Genomic DNA, 19,625 nt, shown 5'->3' on the forward strand with positions numbered 1-19,625 from the left:
CAGATGACGATGCAAATAGCTCGGATATTTGTTTGTTAGATATTCTAACGTGACTTATCCGATTTCTCAAGTAACTCAATACAATGGGCATAATCCATAATTTTTAAATTTCGACAAACGCATTTGGTGGTCAACCTTATCAAATGCCTTGGTGATGTCAAAATAAACCGTGTTTAACTGACCCCGGTTAAAGCCACAGGTCGACTTTATCCGAGGAAAGAGGCCCAATTTGTTTCGACTCTTAGAAATTCGCGTTGTAAATGTGAAATTGTTTGCTTAAAATGGGAATACAATCATTCATAAACCACCATTTCAAGAACCTTCGAAAAGTCACAAAGAATGGGCACTGGGCGAAAGTTATTAACATCGCAATGATTCCCAGACTTACTGGTATAGCAATGCATAGTTTGTCTTCGCAGTAAAAAAGATAGTGTACATTTCTTTTTTGGTTGGTAGGTGGGTGGGGGGGGGGGGGGAGGGCATTATTTTGTATATTGACAAGAGCAATGTTCAATGGCACTTGAGCTAGGCTAGCTTTATTCATTGCCTTCCATTTCAAACTCCTGCGTCTGGGAAGTTGTCAGATCCATATCGAGAGCTGAGCTTTTTTGACTCTCAGAAGAAAAGTACTCCGGTAGGACGTCGGGCACACCTTCAAAAAAAGAAGAAACGCTTAGTAAACAAAGCATGGCTTCTAATTAGGACTGTGAAATTAAGACTAACCTAACAATTAACTGATTAATATGCCTTAAATCAGTGACTAGTTTTTTCGGTCAATTAACCGGTCAGATGTGGAACCATCTGGGGGGGTTTGTCACTGGCCTCAAATCACAATGCATTCTGACCTTGCTCTAATAGCCAACAAATTCTATCTGTGCCAGCCACTGTAGTGCTGTCTTAGTGTTTAGCACAGCAGGACTAGTTATCAAGCAAAAAAAACCATGTATCCAAAAGATACAAATTAACTTCTCTGTTTATGTAACTAGCAGAATAAAATACGAGCAAATTGCCAGCCAAAATTAATGTCATGCCCCCAAAAAATTGCATAAATTAAAAAAAAGTTAACCGTAGCTTTCACATTTTATCATCGCATCCCCACTACATCCTTACCATAAGTTACACTGCTAAAAGAACAGACAACACTTGTAGTCAAGATTTTTGCCCAGCAAAAGCAGATTTGATGGCATACTGATAGTGTCCCACAGTCATAAGATTGCGAAGAGAATAAGGAAAGTGGTATGTTCAGTGTAATAGTATTGAACACAAAGACAAGGGTTGATGGCTGTGACAAACATTTTTGGCACAAGGTTTACTGGAGGAGAGTTTCTCGCAACAAGCATTCAGAGTCAATGTCATAGCAATAACTACTTGTAACTAGAGCCCTTTATATCCACGGATATCCGGAGTAAACTGGTGGATGCAGATAAAAATTAATCAGATTGGGTGGATTGCGGATCGGATGCGGATGCCAGGGGCTGTGGATGTGGGTTGGAGGCAGATATCTGAGGGTCCAGATCTACATTCTTGCCGAGGAAGCCCATAAACGTGCGCGACTGCACAGTGTAAAGCGAATAAGTGAGTTGATACTATGAAGTGCATCACCGAATGTATTGCGGGAGCAAACTACTCCCTAAGATAAAAAATGCCAATTGGGGAGAAATTTGTTCTTTACGTCAATGTAGATCTGATTCTTGGCAAAGATCGCTTTAGAACATTCTATCTCGCCAAAAATGCTGTGCTTAGAAAAAAGTAAAAACTGCAGGAGCATCAGTTGTCTTGGGAAAGCGTGTTATTGTTTGGCAGGAAAAGAGTGGAAAAGTTAAACATCCTTCAATCAAAAAAAACCCAAAACGCACAAGCCACGAAAAAAGCAGAAGCCTGCAAGTGGCTTCTTCGCCTACAGGTTGATTGAGGAGACATAATTTGATCCTCTGGAGTGGTCGAAGTTGCGCCAGCACGAGTTTCCGCACCTCATTCTTGTAGCACAGTTCCTGTATGCCATCCTAGCATAAGGTGCATCAATGCAGATAGACCTCTCATTAGTGGGTACTCATGTAAGAGAGACAAACCAGTCGGAATCCATCCATGTCTACAATATTCTGTTTCTTCTAACAGCAACCTTGACAAGCGTGTGTGTGTTTTGTTTTTCTCGATATTAATACTGAGTGGTTTCTAAGTATATGGTTCCGAGCACGCAGTTGAGGGTTCGTGTTTAAAACTGAAACGGGCAGGAGGTGTTGCCACTATTGAATATTGTGATATTTTCCCTGTAGTGTACTCGAGCCTTACCACACACCTATACACAAGTATTTTGCTGCAGGAAGTGAGTGCCTTTCCTCTCCCACTCTTTTTTGTTTAGTCTAAATAAAATGACCCAATGTTATTAGTCTGTCATTTGCTAACTTTCATGTTTAGAAAATAGCTGTCTGCTTGAAGTGTGTTTTACGAAGCAAAAAGGAAAATAAGCATTAAATGTTCCTTCCTTTTGAGCGCATCTCCTGGACAGGGTGTCAGTATCACGGATTCTCAAGATGATCTCATAACTGCAATCATCTTTCCAGTGATGTGGAGTGTCTCTGAAAGGATGATCACTTATTTTATAAATACGATAAAATGACTTACACCGTATTCTTACACGAAGAGTTTGTTGTTCATAAGTAAGCAAACGGCTTATGAAATGCCATCTAGATGCTTTCCTTTTTCCATTATTCATGTTTGATTTCATGATGTAAAATTAATGCACGGATTGAGGGTGGGATGCAGTTCCGAATTTTGCAGACGCGGTTCGGATGCGGATACAAAGTCTGCAGATGCTGATCAGATGCAGATACAATTATTAAAGAATATTGCGGATGCGGTTCGGATGCGGATATGAAGTCTGCAGATGCAGATCGGATGTGGATGATCATACTGTTATCCGTGCAGGGCTCTACTTATAACCTTTCTGATTTGAAGTGAAAAATGCAGGTTAAAAGTTGTAGTTACAAAAATTTTTAGGAACCCCCCCCCATGTTTTTATACAAATTTCTTACACTCAAGAGGTTGTTGGAGAAACGCTGGCTTTATAGAGTTTCCACGAAGTGCAAGAGCACACTTATAAAAGAAAGTATCGACATGCTCCCCTTTAGGGAAGTGCCACAATGGTTCATGGAAACACTGTGAAGATAAGGGGGTGCTCTTTATTACCTTGGTAAGGTGGAAGTTCATTCATCAGGTGCTCAATGACTTGGGAAAGCATCGTTGTAGAAAATGTGTCATCCCTCTGAAGGCCCAGTGCCTGAAAATAAAATACCCAGGTCACAGTTTGTGCCAACTGGAGGATACTGTTACTGCACAATGAATGACATATTCAAACTGATGCAAGACCACTCAGCCAATTCTGATGAGAAACAATTTGCCAGTTAATTATGTTTCAACTGTTCAATAATAATTCTTGCATTGTTTTGAAAAAAGAGAAACAATGTATCTAAACCTGTTCATCGAAACTCTCATAAAAATTAAAGGGTGTTTAAGTAATCTCCTAAAATCTAATTTTATAATTATAATTAACTAGGGTACTGTGTTTTCAGACAAAACTGATGATCCCAAAACCACTCGACGGTAGAATGTCAGTCAATTCAGATTTAGTATCTTAAAATCAAAGTGGTGTCATAGCGCACCACTGTGTGCTAGCATTACACTACAGAATGCTCGAAGCACATGACAAAACAAAAATACTGGATACTTTACACTAGTCACTGTAAAAATACTGGTCAGCAACCACAACGAGGGGCCACTCCAGTTTCTTTTCTAATTTTGAATGATTCACAAAGGGGACTTATCACTGACCGGTATCTCACAGTTACGACAAAAGCTAATCTAACCATATGCGGTGTGCAGGACACGGTTGGAGTTTTGGAGTTCCTTGCAGCAAGGAGGTGCAGTCTTTTTGTAATGGTGGAAACTGTGAAATGAAGACTCTACACTGTCCAGTGGCCAATGCTCTTGTACTGCACAGAAGCTTGTAGCTCTTCCTGTCTCCAACAAAAATGCCCAGAGGCGACTTACCAGTGACATAAACCATCTACTTCTACATCGGGTAGCATTAAGGGGGGACAAGGGCCTACATTGGGTAGCTAGCATTAAGGGGGGAGGCAATAATTTATGCAAGTTAAAAAATTTCAAACAAAAAGCGCCAAAAAAATAAAGAGACACAGACGAAGGAAAACAGGACAAGGCGCTGTGTCCCTTCCCTTCGTCTGTGTTCCTGTATTCTTTCGGCGCTTTTTGTTTGCAATGAACCAACTGGGCCAAAATCTCCACTTTAAAAATTTAAAAAAAAAAATTAATTTTTTTATATTTGAGGTGTTCAGTTTTAGAAACTAATTATACAACCTTACACTAAACTTGAGAACCATACACCAAATACTTATGTTGATATACAATATTTTTCAACACATTGTAAGGCAGTAACAAAGTAAAAGAGTTCAATTTTTGAAATCATTTTCCTCAGTTCCACTTTTTGCTGCAAATTTCATATGAAGGAAACTTTTGTTCGAAGGTAAAAGTATTCTGATACCACAAACGAAATGTTTCGGAACTAAAATTTACTAGGAAATCAGACTACCTCCTTTATTTTGTTTTCAGTTGAACTCCTCATTGCGAAAAGAAAACTATGTTTACAAAAATTGACCTAGTACAGATATGCATCTCATATTTTGAGGTAATAACACTTCCTGAAATGTTCACATCAGAGTTAAAAGAACTAGAGAGCCCAAAGCCCCCTATCCCCCATTTTATATTCAAGCAGTCGAAATGGTGCTTAAAGGTACACTGACGGAGTATTTATGCTTGCCAAGGTTTTTAGTTATACATGACATATGAGCAGACTTGTACACATTACTGAAAAAATGTAACCGATTAGAATTACAATTACTTCACTGTAAAAAGTAACTGATTACAATTACAATTACAGCCTCAAAAAAGTAATCAAAAAATTACTCTAAAGTAATTGATTACTTCCGACGTTACTTTTCATTCAACTTTTTTTATTACAGTAGGTTTTATTACAGTTGTTCAAAAAAAAAAAGAAAAAAAAAAAGAAAGAAAGTCTTGACCGTTTTTGCTTACAGTAAGTGAGTGACGCGAACACACCCAAATCCTCTCGTGAAAACACAAATGAATAAAACGAGCGCTGTTTAAATGGTTTAAATACATTACTCACAAGAGGCTGGATAAGGTCATTTTTCATACCTGGACGTAATCTCCTGTGTATCAAAAAAAAAATGTGCCCAGGGAACGAAGTATAGTGAAGTGGCCTACTAATTCTCCAGGTCCGGTGCTTAACGGTTTCGAAAAAGAAAACAAAATGGACCGTTGCCCAGAGCTGATTGAAAGAGAAAGAGAAAAATTGTATTGGGTAATTTTGTAATCGATTACAGAAAAAAAGTAATTCAATTACAAGGATCGTTACTCCTCAAAGGAAGTAATTGAAGCGTTACAAAATTACAGCAAAATGTAATCGATTACAAATAATCCATTACTTGTAAAGCGTTATGTACAAGTCTGCATATGAGAGAGCCTAACTACCCAAAACAAACCTGCGGCTCGAAATTCAGTTTCTTTTTGCACGAAAACTGCCGATCGAGAACTGGCTGGTTTGAGCCGCACTCACTCTCTTCTCCGTGGTCACGGGCCGTTTTCTGAGATTTAGACACAACCACCAAATTTAATCAAAGTCGTGGGTCATTGAAGGCACGCACTCAATATTAAAAACAGAAAAAAAATATGAAACCCATTTTTTGTGACTTCCAAAAAAGCTGCAAATACGTTGATTGAAAAAAGGGTTGCACAAAGAACCGGAAGCATTCTGTGCGTTCACTGCGTAATCCTCAACATGGCGTCGTATCGTGTATCATGGGACTCGTGGGCTGGACGGCAATGGCAGCGGACGACGGACCTCTACTTCAGAACTGTCGTTCGCAGTATCGGCGAATCTGTCTTCGTCTTCCTTCGAAAGAGAAATTTTGGACCAATCAAAAGAATGGGTATTCATCCCCTACAGCATGCCCGACCACCAAGCCGATTTGCACGAAGACGTCGCAGAGTTGTCGCCCCTTCTTGCGGTTGAAGACATCGCTCATGCAAACGTCAAGCACGAAGTGTGTACTTCAAGTTGAATATGCACGCATACGATTTATTTAATAGGTGCGAATGTGGCCAATGTGTGTTGCTGCCCAATTTCTTTTTATACAATTATCACTGAAAAAAACATGTTGTGGACGATACGTCGCTGTACAAAATGATATGGAATTCCCTTTTTGACACCTGCGAACTTAATGTAGTCACTTTCCACAAAATGCAAGGAGCATATGAATCTTTTAGCGTCCGCTTTTTGAGGTGCCCATAACTGTTCTACAGGAATTGTAGCCAGCCATTGGTCCCGATCCCGTTGATCTTTCGGAAACTTGTGCAGACTCTGCCGCAGAATGCCACTTTCAGATGCAGAACCTGTGAGGCAGCTGTTCACGCAACATCTTGGGGGCATCTTTTTCGGAGCCGATTACGGGTATTTACCACGGGCATTCACTACTCATTTCCAACTCTTTAATGTACAAAACAGCTCATCAAGTGCAGAACAGCGAGCGGGACAAACATAACTGCAAAGGAATCGCATGGCAAACGATTGCCGCAACGTCTGTCGTCTGTCGCGCGCAACCAAAAAAAAGCGGACGGAAAAAAAAATGTGCACTGTCGGGTATAGCCACCTGATTTCCGGCACTGTCTCATCTTCCATACTTCTCCGACCTCCGTGCGCGGGTTTCGGTTTCGGTTTTGAACAGTTGCGTTTTTTGGCTTTGTTAAAAATATGTGACTCTGTAGCAAAATATTAATTGGGTAGTCTTCCGACACCATAATAAATCGCCTGGCAAAAAATGAAAAAAAAAATTGGGGGCATGTCAGTGTCCCTTTAATAGCTCCATTTACATATCAAATTTCTTAAAAAATAGTGACACATGTTCTGCAGGTAAGTAAAACTGTCCAAGAGAGCTAAAAGTTAGCGCTATACATCTACATAGAATGTAAATCTCCCCTGCAAATTTCATTCCTATCACATGAGTAATTCAAAAATTAAATCTCTAGCCAGAAAAAAAAAAAAAATTTAAACAGCCTGGTTGGGACACACGTGTCAAAAAATAAATATTACATTCAAAAAAATTTGTTTGAGCAATATTGTTGGCGCGAGAAGCGATTTAGTCGGCAGTCACCTCTCTTCCACTTGTTTTCTCTCTCGGTGTTTCGGGTGCGTGGTTGGAGAGGTGAATCGGCGTGGCCATCACGTTGAGGTGGACAGGGTGTATGACCATTTCGTTGAGGGGGAAAGAGCGTATGGCCATTCCGTGACGTCATGGACTTTGCGCGCAGAATTTAAAATAAATCTCGCGGCGTCAATATTGCTCTAAATTTTTTTTTTCTTCGCATAAAAATTTAGTTTTTGAAACACGTGTCTCAACCTGACTGTTTAAAAAAAAACTTTTTTTTCTTCTTTGCAGGGATACTCTGGCGGTTTTTTCATGGTTCCTGATTTGCTTCAAAATTGGCTCAACACATCGATAGACATGGCTCTAGGAGTTCCCCAAGTATTGTGTGAAAATAAAAAAAATTCGCTAAGTTATTGAATTTTCGAATTTTGTTTTCATTGTGTTTCTCAAACCGGGAGCCCCTACTGGCAACATTGAAGTGTGACGACAGAAATGGTACAAAGTGGGCAGTAAGCCATGTTCCCAACTGATTACAAGACGTTTGATGGTGGGAAAAGAATGTTTGGTAACTGATTCACTGAGAAGCACGCAAAAAACACTTGACATACTCTGTTTAAAGGGCAACTCCGCTTCTTTTCCAGTAGTGCAAAACTATACAGTTCTCTTTGTTATCATCTACAAAACCCCCATGGCAAATATTACGACGGAATTCCGCCTAGAAGTTCATTAAAATCGCTGTCAAAGTTTGACAAGCACGAATCCGCTGGTTTTGGATGAGACGTGCGGGCCAGACAACACTGCCCGGCTGCATTTCCGCTTCCTCCAAATTCCTTCTTCCGGCACGTCCGCGACGTCATCAAACATGTACAGCTTCTTTCTTTTTTTTTTTTTCAATTTTGTTTTCTTTCCCGGGGAGAGCACGGGTGGCGCCAGCGCCGTGAAAGACGTGAGTGACGCGCTCGGCCGGCCCGGCGCTCGACTATTGATACTACTGATAGGCCGATCGCCTCGTTGAGCGCGGCTTGTGTTACATCGCATACTTTTGAACACCAAGTAAAAGGAAGAGAGGGAAGCTGCTTTTGTAAGAATTTTGAGTGACAGGTTAATCTTCTATAATCTTCTGGGAGGAGAATAGCGACGCCTGTGCTAATCCAGGAGGCACAAAGGAGGATCCTGATAAGAGGGGAGCTCCTTCTTCCCCTTGTATATCACGTGGGTGTACATGCTTAGTGATGCCGAATATACAATGTTGTCCGGCTTTGCCACCGTTTCGGTTTCGGTTTGTGATCATGGCTAGAGTAAAATTACACGAAAAATATTTTATTTTTCGCGAAACAAAAGATTGGGGATTGTTTTTGAGTGCTTCAAAAAGCAAAATCGGCCACTATCTCGAAATTTTTGAAATCAAGCGGAGTTGCCCTTTAAAAAAGGGCTACTCCACCGATTTTTTCATCGTCTCCGATTTGCTTGAAATTTTGCTAAACTAACCAACAACCATCGCGAAAATAGTATCCCAAATATTAGGTCAAAATATTGTTTTTTCGCGAAGTTATTGAATTTACAGTTTTGGTCCTCACCGTGTTTTTCAAGCTCGAAGTCTCTACTGGCAACAGTGAAAAAGTGACGTCAGTGGAAGGCAGGGGTTCACTCTTTGGGCTGTAGATTTTGTTTTAAACTGATTCGAAGCAGTTTCATGGTGTCAAATGAATGCTTGGGAAGCTCGCTGCAGTACCCGCGCTCCAGCACGGAGCAAATGATCGGCATATTCTATTTTTCGGCTGCTTGCTCGACTGGCAAGCCTGCCTGCCACTGACGTCACGGCCCTGAAAAGCGCGCGTATATTTGAATGTTGGTTTTTGCATCATTTTCATTTGCCGATTTCGCAATAACTGTTATGAATTTCGCGATTCTAAATAGCATACCGGAGAGAGTAAAGGCCGGGGAGTCAGAAAATATAGTTAGTTGAGGTAGCTCAAAAAATCGGTGGAGTACCCCTTTAAGACTACATGCATGACCTAAAAGTCTGTACCATGTGTGACGACACACCACTGAAGAGCGCGCAAAATTTCGAATGCTGGTTGTGGCATCATCTTCATTTATACAGTTTTCTCAATTGCTATTTTGAATTTCGAGAAAATGAATAGCATACCATGACGACTGAAGTCCGAGTAGTCAAAAAATGCAATTTGTTTAGGTAGCTCAAAAAACGGCCGGAGTACCCCTTTAAGGACTTTGATATGTATCATGTTAGGTTCTAGTAAATATTGCTCACAATTAAAAGGGCATTCTGTTTGTTAAGATGCCTTTCTGTGTGAAGATATTTTGTCATGTATTCATACAGTCTAAGCTCGTTATAACAGACCTTGATTTTGACCAAGATTTCGGTCTGTTGTAAAAGGAGTAGGGATATTGTATGCAGATATGAAGCTGAACCAATGGTGCCATAGAGGAAAACCAACCAAACTTCTCAACTCGGTATGTTATAACCAAATATCTGTTGTAACCAGGGCTGTTGTAATGAGCTTAGACTGTACTTTCAAAGGATTAAGAATATAGGAAAAAATACCCCGACAAATGCCGAACTTGCGATAAAAAAAAGGCGGTAGTAATACAGAAAGTGATGTGTTAGTGTGGAGAAACTGTGTACATATTTGGAGACTGGAAGGCGCAAAGCCGTCCTGTGTCATGCAAGGTAAGCACTCCGTGGATGTTTTACTTGTGGGTGCCATCTTCTGCGGTTACTGTGTAAATGCGACTTTCTCAGGGCCTGTTGTAGTGAAAGGCGCAGTAGACGGAGTGTGCGGAAAACAGAACAATTGGAACATGGCAGCGCCAAGCAGAGCCCTGGCACCAGCTCGTGACAGAAGAGAACCAAACACTCGGAAGTAGCTCAACAAGTTACGGCAAAGGAGTCCATTTTTATTCTCTGCTTGTTTTCTGTGGCTCTTGTCGGGACGAGACTGGTGAAAATAAGCCATTTAATTTGGGTTAAAGATAAGATATGTTAGCAGTGAGCCCGCACATCAGTCGGGGTGCCTCCGTCGTGTCGGCGTTCCGAGCACGAGACCCTCGCACTCAGTCTTTGCGCTGGCTTCCTCGTCGTCTGCCCTGAAGCGCCCTCTTCATACTGCGGCTCTCACGATACCCCCTTCCTTTGAAGATTCCCAGCACATACGGGTTGAGGTGGACTGGAAGTCTTGATTGTCATTCGCCTCTCATGACGGTTATTCCAGGTTGCCAAAGTGTGATGAGTGATGCCAGTGGCCGTGTTCAACACATACGACCGAGGAGACAATGTTGGTTGCAGCACTGTTCCACTTGTGGCAGCTCCTGAAAGAATTCGCACCTTTGTATGTGAAGGTATAGGGTGTCGTTTTTTGACCCTATGATGGGCGTCATAATGGAGTATGGCTTGGTATGCACAATTCGTTTCCAGAAAGGGCTCGCTGTTCCACGGAGGCTGGAACTCTTTGGACACGGCCGGTACATTTGTCTGTATCCTTCTTCCCATCAGGACTTCTGCAGGGGAGTACCCTTCAGTTGCAGGGGTATCCCGATGAGCAAGCAGCGCCTTATGATGTCCGGCTACTTCTTAAGCAGCTGCTTCGCTGCCTGTACGGTCCTTTCCACCGCCCCATTGCTCTGTGGATAATATGGGCTACTTGTTACATGGCATGATCCCCACTCCTCTGCACACCTTTTGAATTCGGCGGAAGCGAATTGGGGCTCATTGTCTGACCGAAAGATGGCGGGCGCTCAGAAACGGGCAAAAATCTGGCTGAGTTTTTGTGTGATGTCTTGAGTTGTTGTCCTTTTTAATTTCTCAGGTGCAAAGAACCTAGAGAAGTAGTCTGCCACCACGAGGTAGTTCTCGCCATTTTCGTAAAAAGAGGTCTGTGCCTACCTCTTTCCATGCGCGATTCGAGAGCGATGTGTGTAGCAGGGGCTCCGTGCCAGGTGTTCGGTGTGCCTGGAACACTGGACATCTTGAGACATTGTCTTTGACACTTCGGCTGATGCCAGGCCACCAAACTGATTGACTGGCTTGAGCTCTGCAACGACTGAAGCCCTGATGACCTGTGCGCAGGCCTTCCAGCACATCGTCCTGCATGCTTAGCGGGGAGACGATGTGACTTCCCTTGAAGAGAAGTCCTTTGACTACCGTGAGCTCTTGAGACACATTGTCATATTTCTGTACCGCAAGTGGCAGTGACACGCCCTTGGGCCACGTCGTAGAACGGTAGTTCCTGACTGTCGCAATAGTTGGATCTTGCTTCTGTTCTTTGATCCTCTCAAGCATGTTGGTTCTACGCTGAGCAGCTCATATTCTGTCAAAGCAACTTCAAGACTTCTTGGGCCGCTGCTGTCCATTACTGCTTGCAGCTTCGTTGAGAGTATATCAGCTGTGTGGATCTCCTTTCCGGGAATGTAGGAGATAGTGTAGTCAAATTCCAGCAGTGTCATTCGCAGACGCTGCAATCATGGAGTTAATTCGTCTATGCGCTTTGATGACAACAGAGGCACGAGCGGCTTGTGGTCAGTTTCCATATGGAATTGCAGACTGAGTAAATACTGGCGGAAATGCTCACATGCCCATGTGATTCCCAGCGCCTCCTTTTCAATCTGTGCGTAGCGTCGTTCGGTTTCTGAGAGCGACCGTGATGCATGGGCGACAGGGAGTCATCTTCCGGATGTCTCCTGAAGAAGGACAGCCTTTAGGCTGTATAAGGATGCATCCACTGTGACTGTAAGATGACCTCGAGGATTGTATTGTACCAGTACCGGTCTGATCGTCAGTGCTTCTTTGACGGAGTTGAAGCTTTTAGGGGCAAAGCTCCTTAGGGTCTAGCCTTGTCCGGCGTCCGTGCTCACATCAATAGACTACTTCCATAAAGCCCTGCATGCAACACGGCGCGCGTTGCACTCTGGGAACTAGTTGGCCAGGGAGGAGGGTGGCATGGTTTCGGTTTCGATCGACACGTCGACAAGAGCTTGTTTTCTGGTCCCGAGAGCGCCATTTGTGGTCTCTAAACTAACCTAAATGGTCATACCTCGAAGCTTTAGCACAATCCCGAGACGTATAGCTTGTCTTAACACATGCTTGTCGTATTTTTGTACTTGAGCCTTCCTGTTAGCGTTCCAATCGAGGTATGTGGACGAGCCAGTGCTGGGAATCTCGACGCTGCGAAGCTCGGGTGCTCGGAGATCTTGCTTGTGTACGAATCAACAAGCTGTAGCAACCAATAGGTATCCATATATCGAGCTGGCACCTTTACATTAGTGTTGTTGACCGGGAAGTTTGCTTCGTGCATCCATAGGCGAAATATTACTTCTTGCAATTACTGTTTTTCTTAATGTGCTTGAGTACGCGAGGTAAAACTCGGAGGTGCCATTGAAAAGCTCAATTTTAACACACTTATCTCTTATCTGTACTGACCCGCAGCACTGCACGAAGTAAGTCCCCCCCACCCACTTGCATTCCACTAATATTCAACATCGCGTATGCGCATAAAGTTATCCTGCAATCATATAGGCAAATTCGCCGGTAGTGCGTCAGACGGGCATGAACCCCTATGCGCACCGCATTGGGGTTCATGCATGCCCGTCCGGCGCACGGTGCGACATTCTTCAGACAAGTGCTCGAACGGATTCAAAGCGCATTTGACGGCTGCTAATGGCCATAATATTTGTTATGTGTTTGCTTTCTTCCTGCCCGAGTATGCCGAGATAATTTCAGACACACCGTTCCCGGCACAGATCTCGGGCGTCAGTAAAAGCTCGTCCAAAAAGGCTTAGCGAGGAGTAGAGGACGCTTGTTAAGGGCCTCCGTCGCTAGCCGATCTCAGCGTTTGTGAAAAGTTAATTTTCTATCAGCATACAATTCTAGTGGGAGATATATGATGACACGAGGAAGACATCATAGTAACTTTTGTGCAGTAGTGAGGTCGAATTTATTGCGTTTTCTTAAAAGTTTATGCGTCAACGCTGGGTTCAGCTTTGATACTCCTGTGAGGATGCGGCTTGCTTTTCGCCCAATGAAGTAACGAGAAGCGGACATTTGGCAAACAAAATGCGTGTAAGGATCCAGACGAACAAATTTCAGTTGTAGTTCACTGGTACTAGACGGGATTACTGACATTGAGCTCAAAGATGCACTGGTGGGGTGAGGTGACTAAGCCACGACTTACTACGTTCGCATACACACGCACAATATCCGGTGTTTCGGGAACCAAGGAAAGTGCCCCGGTCTTCGTTTTGTATCGCTCGAGAATGAGTGTATTGTACGTTCGTGAAAAGTCAGATAACCGAAAACGCAAGCAGCGCGTTCTGTCGCGGCGTGATAGCATGAGATGAAGCTGCTCAGTCGAAACCGAAACTGAGTGGCCAACTAGTTCCCAGAGTGCACTGCGTAGTATTTCGCCGCGATGGGGCGCGTCGGTTTTGGAAGAAGTCCATTGCCACCCCACCTGTCTTCCTTAAAAAAGAAAAAATGTTTGCGCTGTCGACAGGATTCGAACCTGCGCGGGGAGACCCCAATGGATTTCTAGTCCATCGCCTTAACCACTCGGTCACGACTGTGTGACGAATAGGGGGCTCTGAGATGTGGTAGTAACTCAAGAACTGGGGATGTCATGGATGAAACGTTGCATGTAGCCGCTCAACATCTATATAGGAGAGGGCACTGCAGTCAAATGCGTATATAATCGCGTTAAACTTTGCATGCATTGGCTCAACGTTTATAGACGAGAGGGTGCTGCGGTCAAATGCTCAAATATGTATATAACCACGTTCCATAATACACATTCTGATATGTATTGCTAAGCGAAGAGGAAGAGAAAGTCGGAAAGGAGCTTCCATCGCGCGCTCAGAGAAAGACCATTCTTACCGATGCCATGAACTGTGGCGGACCTTCAGTTTAAACTTGTAAATAAACGTGTGTCTTTATCGGGAAGAATGTATCAAATTGGCGACGAGGATAGTTAGGCGAACCCCGAAGATGGACGATTACGGCATTCACGGACGTATTCCGGAGTATAACCCCGGAGGTAACTGGAGTTCGTGGCTCGAACGCTTAGAATTCTATTTTGAAGCCAAGGACATCACCAGCCCCGGGAAGAAACGAGCAGTGCTACTGACATTGTGCGGTGAGACGACCTTTGACATCGTACGGGCCTTACTTGCACCGAAAAGACCTTCGGAAGTCGAGTTCGAGGAAATCTTGAAACGCCTCAACGATCACTTTGACCCGAAGCCAGCGGAACTGCTCAGCCGTTTCAAATTCCACCAAAGAAATCAAGCGCCTACAGAGACCATTTCTGAGTACGTCGCCGCTCTCCGAAAGATAGCAATACACTGCAACTTCGGAACGGTGACAAACATCATGGCCACAACCACAACCACGGTGACGGCCACGACAAGTGCCAGTTCGTCAAGTGGGGAGGCACAGGCGGCCCAAACGCCACAAACGCCGCAAACTCCGGGGGCCGTTTCTTTTACGGTACTGCCTCTAGAGGTCATGCTACGCGATCGATTCATCTGTGGCATTAAGGACACGCACCTTCAGCAGCGCCTGTTAGTCGAGCGGAACATCACGTTCCGCTCGACTTCAGCCTACACGATGGCCTTGGCGACGGAGTCTGCCACCAGCCAGCAACGCCAAATACAGGCTAGCAAGGAAGGCAAGGTACAGAACTCCACGGCAGTGAAATCCGCAAAAGACGACAAGCAAGCGAAGAAACCCTGCTTTCGTTGTACAAGCATGCACTCACCGGATGACTGCAAGCACATAAAGGCAATATGCAACTTTTGCCACAAGAAGGGACATTTGGAAGAGGCGTGTTTCAAGCGTAAGGCCAAATTCCAAGAGACTTCAATAAGTCGTACGCATCACGTGACAGAACCGAAACACGAGACCCATGGTGACCTGTTCGCTGTTAACAGCGTTACACAGGGAGACTCCTCACGGATCATCGCGGAACTTCTCGTAAATGGTCGACCTCTCAGCATGGAAGTGGACTCCGGAGCCTCACACACAATAATCAGCTCCGACACGTTTGAGCATCTTCGGCAGGGACGGCCACCTAAGCTCGATCAGTGTGACCTCTCCTTGAGCGTCTGGGCGGGAGACCGCATGCGCCTGGCTGGGAAGTTGCCTGTGAATGTACGATTCAAGGACAAAGAAGCTCATTTGGAACTTTACGTGGTTAATGGAAAGGGGGCAAGTCTTCTTGGTCGAGACTGGTTTCCTGCGTTAAACATTAAGGTGTCCGGAGTATACGCAGTGTCTCCAAGAACTCTGGAAGATCTTCTGACAAAACATAAACAAGTGTTCCAGGGTCAGCTCGACGGTCATGTCGGCGAACCAATACACATAGACCTACGACAAGATACATCTCCAAAATTCTTGAAGTGTCGGCCGGTTCCCCTTGCCCTGCGTACCGCCGTACACGATGAGCTAAAAAAGCTACAAGCGCAAAACATTTTGGAGCCTGTGAAATCATCGCCCTGGGCAACACCGTTAGTGATCGTCCGCAAGAAGAACGGCTCACTACGGTTGTGTGGAGATTACCGGTGCACAGTCAACCCCGCACTTAAGCCAAACGCATATCCCCTTCCCACGGCACCGGACTTGCTGTCCATTGTACGAGGAGGGAAGATCTTCTCCAAAATAGACCTCCAGCAAGCGTATCAGCAATTGCGCGTCGACGAGACCACGGCGGAGCTACTGACTGTGACAACAACAATGGGGCTCTTCCGCGTAAAACGAGTTCCTTTCGGAATTTCGGTAGCGCCTCTGCTGTTCCAACAGTTTATGGATACGCTGTTGGCAGGTATCGAAGGCACCGGAGCATACCTTGATGACATTATGGTCACAGGGTCAACCGAAGAAGAACATCTACAGCGTTTGGAAGCCGTTCTTCAACGCCTCGAGGAAGCTGGACTCCGCGTCTCTCAATCTAAATGTAACTTCAAGGTTCTGGCGATAGAATTTCTAGGTTACCACGTTGACGACAAGGGCGTCAGACCAACAGCCGAAAAAGTCAAGGCCATCACCGAAGCACCGGAACCGAGCAACAAAAAGGAACTGCAAGCTTTCCTTGGCATGCTGAGCTTTTACAGCCGCTTTCTGCAGGACAGAGCATGCACCGCCGAAAGGTTGCATCGACTCCTTGACAAGGATGCCAGGTGGTGCTGGGGCGAGAAAGAGCGCATGGCGTTCAGACAGCTCAAGACACTCCTGAGCTCAGCACCAGTGCTTGCGCATTACGACGACAAACGACAACTTGTTTTGTCTTGCGACGCTTCGCCCTACGGCGTTGGGGCAGTATTGTCGCAGCTGAACGACGAAGGAGCGGAAGTTCCAATTGCCTATGCGTCGAGAACACTGGGCAAAAGTAAACGGAACTATTCACAACTAGACAAGGAAGGACTAGCCCTAATCTTTGGCACAAAGCACTTCAATCAGTACATCGCCGGGCAACACGTGACTATCTACACCGATCACAAGCCCCTCCTTGGAATAATGAGCCAAGGTCGGCAGATCCCTGCAATGCTCTCACCCCGCATGACCTGGTGGTGCCTGCTACTTGGAGGCTATGACTACGATTTGCGCTACCGGCAAGGCAAGTCACATCAAAATGCAGACGCACTCAGCCGTTTGCCGTTGCCAAGTAAGAAGGACGAAGCTGCACCTCCAGGAGATGTACTTCTCCTGGAAGCTATAGAGTGTCCACCACTAACAGGCCAACACAAAGCACGACTAACCAAAGAGGACCCGACGTTGTCGACGATCTACCAAGGTTTACAAGACGGTACCACCTCAAACTGGACTGGAGATGAGTTCATGCCATGCAGGCGTCGGGAACACGAGTTGTCAACACATAATGGCTGTGTAACGTGGGGAGCACGTGTAGTTATCCCGCGAGCGGCTCGCGAGCAAGCTCTGAAAACACTGCACGCCAATCATTCAGGTATTGTTGCTATGAAGAGCACTGCCCGAAGCCATTTCTGGTGGCCGAGACTGAACGCAGACATCGAAGCCACCGCAGCTGTGTGTTCCCCTTGTCAACAACACCATCGCTCCAAGCCGACAGCACCAGCACCTGACTGGTCAGCTGCTACTCGACCCTGGGAAACTATCCACATTGACTTCGCCGGACCAATCGAAGGAGTTTCTTATCTGATCGTCGTCGACGCATACTCTAAATGGCTGGAAGTCAAGCCAATGCAATCTACGACGTCCACGCGCGTCATCGATGCTTTGCGCACTGTAATTGCAACTTTTGGAGTGCCAAGGATCCTCGTCTCTGACAACGCACCGAATTTTGTGTCAAGCGAAATGAACGAGTTTTTAAAGAAAAACGGTATTAAACACTATACAAGCGCGCCATACCACCCGGCAACTAATGGTCAAGCAGAACGGATGGTGGGTGAAACAAAGAAAGCTCTGTTGAAGCTTACGGAGGGAACAGTGCAATGCAGGATCGCCAGATTCCTTTTCCGACAACATACGACAATTTCCTCTGCCACGGGGAAGACACCCACCGAGGCAATGTTCGGTCGACGAATTTACACACCCCTCGACCTCATGAGGCAATGGGAAACTGGAAACGAAGATCGAGAAGTTTCTACAGATGGAGTGACAGAAGATTATTCTACAGGACAAACTGTCTACATAAGGAACTTTAGTGGAAGTCCTGCATGGATCCCAGCAGTAATAGTGAAACCTATGGGGATTCGCTCATTCCAAACAAAGACAGTGAACTCAAAACTTCAGCGTCGACACGTGGATCACATTCGCCACCGACGAGAGATCACAGAAGCTGTGAATGTGGACACATCTCCGTTCATAGCGTACCCAAACGTCGAGGTCACTAACGAAGCATCCACGGTAAAACCACTGGAAGCACAGGAAGGCCACGGAGCCTCCATGGACAACACTACGGACGTCCAGGCGGACATCGGCCCCAGAGCTACAACTAGATGCGGTCGCAATATCAAGCAGCCAGCACGTTTGAAGGACTTTGTGTTGAGCATTAACCCAGAAGGGGGAAATTGATATGTATCGCTAAGCGAAGAGGAAGAGAAAGTCGGAAAGGAGCTTCCATCGCGCGCTCAGAGAAAGACCATTCTTACCGACGCCATGAACTGTGGCGGACCTTCAGTTTAGACTTATAAATAAACGTGTGTCTTTATCGGGAAGAATGCATCACATTCTCTTCCTGACATGGATAAAAACGAACGAAAAGCTCGGCATGCTGCGGCTCAGCGTATCAGCCCCACCAGAGCTTCACCCCAATCAACATCATTCACCACGTGGAGATGCGGTCATTTTTTCTTGTTGAGGCTCTCCCCAGCACCAATCAGCATCATGGTGAAGCAAAGGATGAAGCCATTTCGTGAGTTGAGAGAGTCTAGGGAAAAATTTGGGGATGGCGCCACGAGAACGCTCTACATGAGAGCGCCGACGGCCAAGCGCGCGACAGGAGAGAGCCGCAACACGAGAGCGTGCGACAGCGGAGCGCCGCAACAGGTAGTGCACGACACGAGAGCGCTGCAACACGAGAACGCATGTCATTAGAGCGCGCATCACGGGAGCACTGAGCAACAGCTGCAGTCACCAAAGTGCTTTTCTCCGTACCAGAACGTTCAAGTATCGAATCCCTTTCATCTTCTCAGCCCAGCACGTGCACGTTCGTCGCTTCAAGAAGAAAGCAAATCATGCACCATACACACAAACACTGAAAAGGGAACAGGCCTAAAGCCTTTTCTAGAAAGGTTGTAGTAACTACCGTATTTACTCGCATATTGGTCGATACGTCGTATAGGTCGACCCCCTAACTTCGGGACCCCCGAAAAAAAAAAAAAGTTGAAAAATATAATACCGGGATTCGCGTATTGGTCGACCCCTTAGTTTTGATGAGGCGATTTTTGAAAAACAGGTCGACCTATACGCGAGTAAATACGGTAGGTTCTTATAGATTAGATTATCTGTTACGCGACAACCAGCGCTGCACAATATATGAGTGCAGTTTTATATTTTGTCATCATTTATAGGAACAAAAAGATTGATTTCTAGTGTGTTCCAAATTTGACGTTTCCTCGAATGAAACATAATAATGATGTAACACCTGCACCGAAGCGCAGGTGTTACCATGCGCAGACGCGCACATGGTAGGCTCCTGTAGTTTTACTCTCAGTAAAGAACATGAATGTTTAATCACCCCAAAAAAGCTCGCTGCAAAACCAATTTTTGTTTTCACCAATATTGATATGTGGACCGAATTTTTGTTTCTGTAGGACAAAAATGACAAATAAAATAGCCTCGAGAGAAAAATTAATGACGCATTTCAAAAGGAGCATTCCATAAGCGGCAGCGATGAC

At 45.0% G+C, this 19,625-nt stretch overlaps 1 long non-coding RNA gene across 1 annotated transcript; it reads right to left on the reverse strand.

The window, feature by feature from the left end:
• Positions 1-517: 517 nt before the first annotated feature.
• LOC120837305 lies at positions 518-4,275 on the reverse strand. Its single transcript, XR_005714845.3, has 2 exons — positions 3,187-4,275; positions 518-652 (listed from the first exon to the last, which is right to left on the reverse strand). It is a non-coding gene; the product is annotated as an uncharacterized LOC120837305 (long non-coding RNA).
• Between the last annotated feature and the right edge of the window lie 15,350 nt (positions 4,276-19,625).

Source organism: Ixodes scapularis, unplaced genomic scaffold (assembly GCF_016920785.2).
Source record: "Ixodes scapularis isolate PalLabHiFi unplaced genomic scaffold, ASM1692078v2 PGA_scaffold0__279_contigs__length_252992795, whole genome shotgun sequence".
NCBI classification, from domain to species: Eukaryota; Metazoa; Arthropoda; class Arachnida; order Ixodida; family Ixodidae; genus Ixodes; species Ixodes scapularis.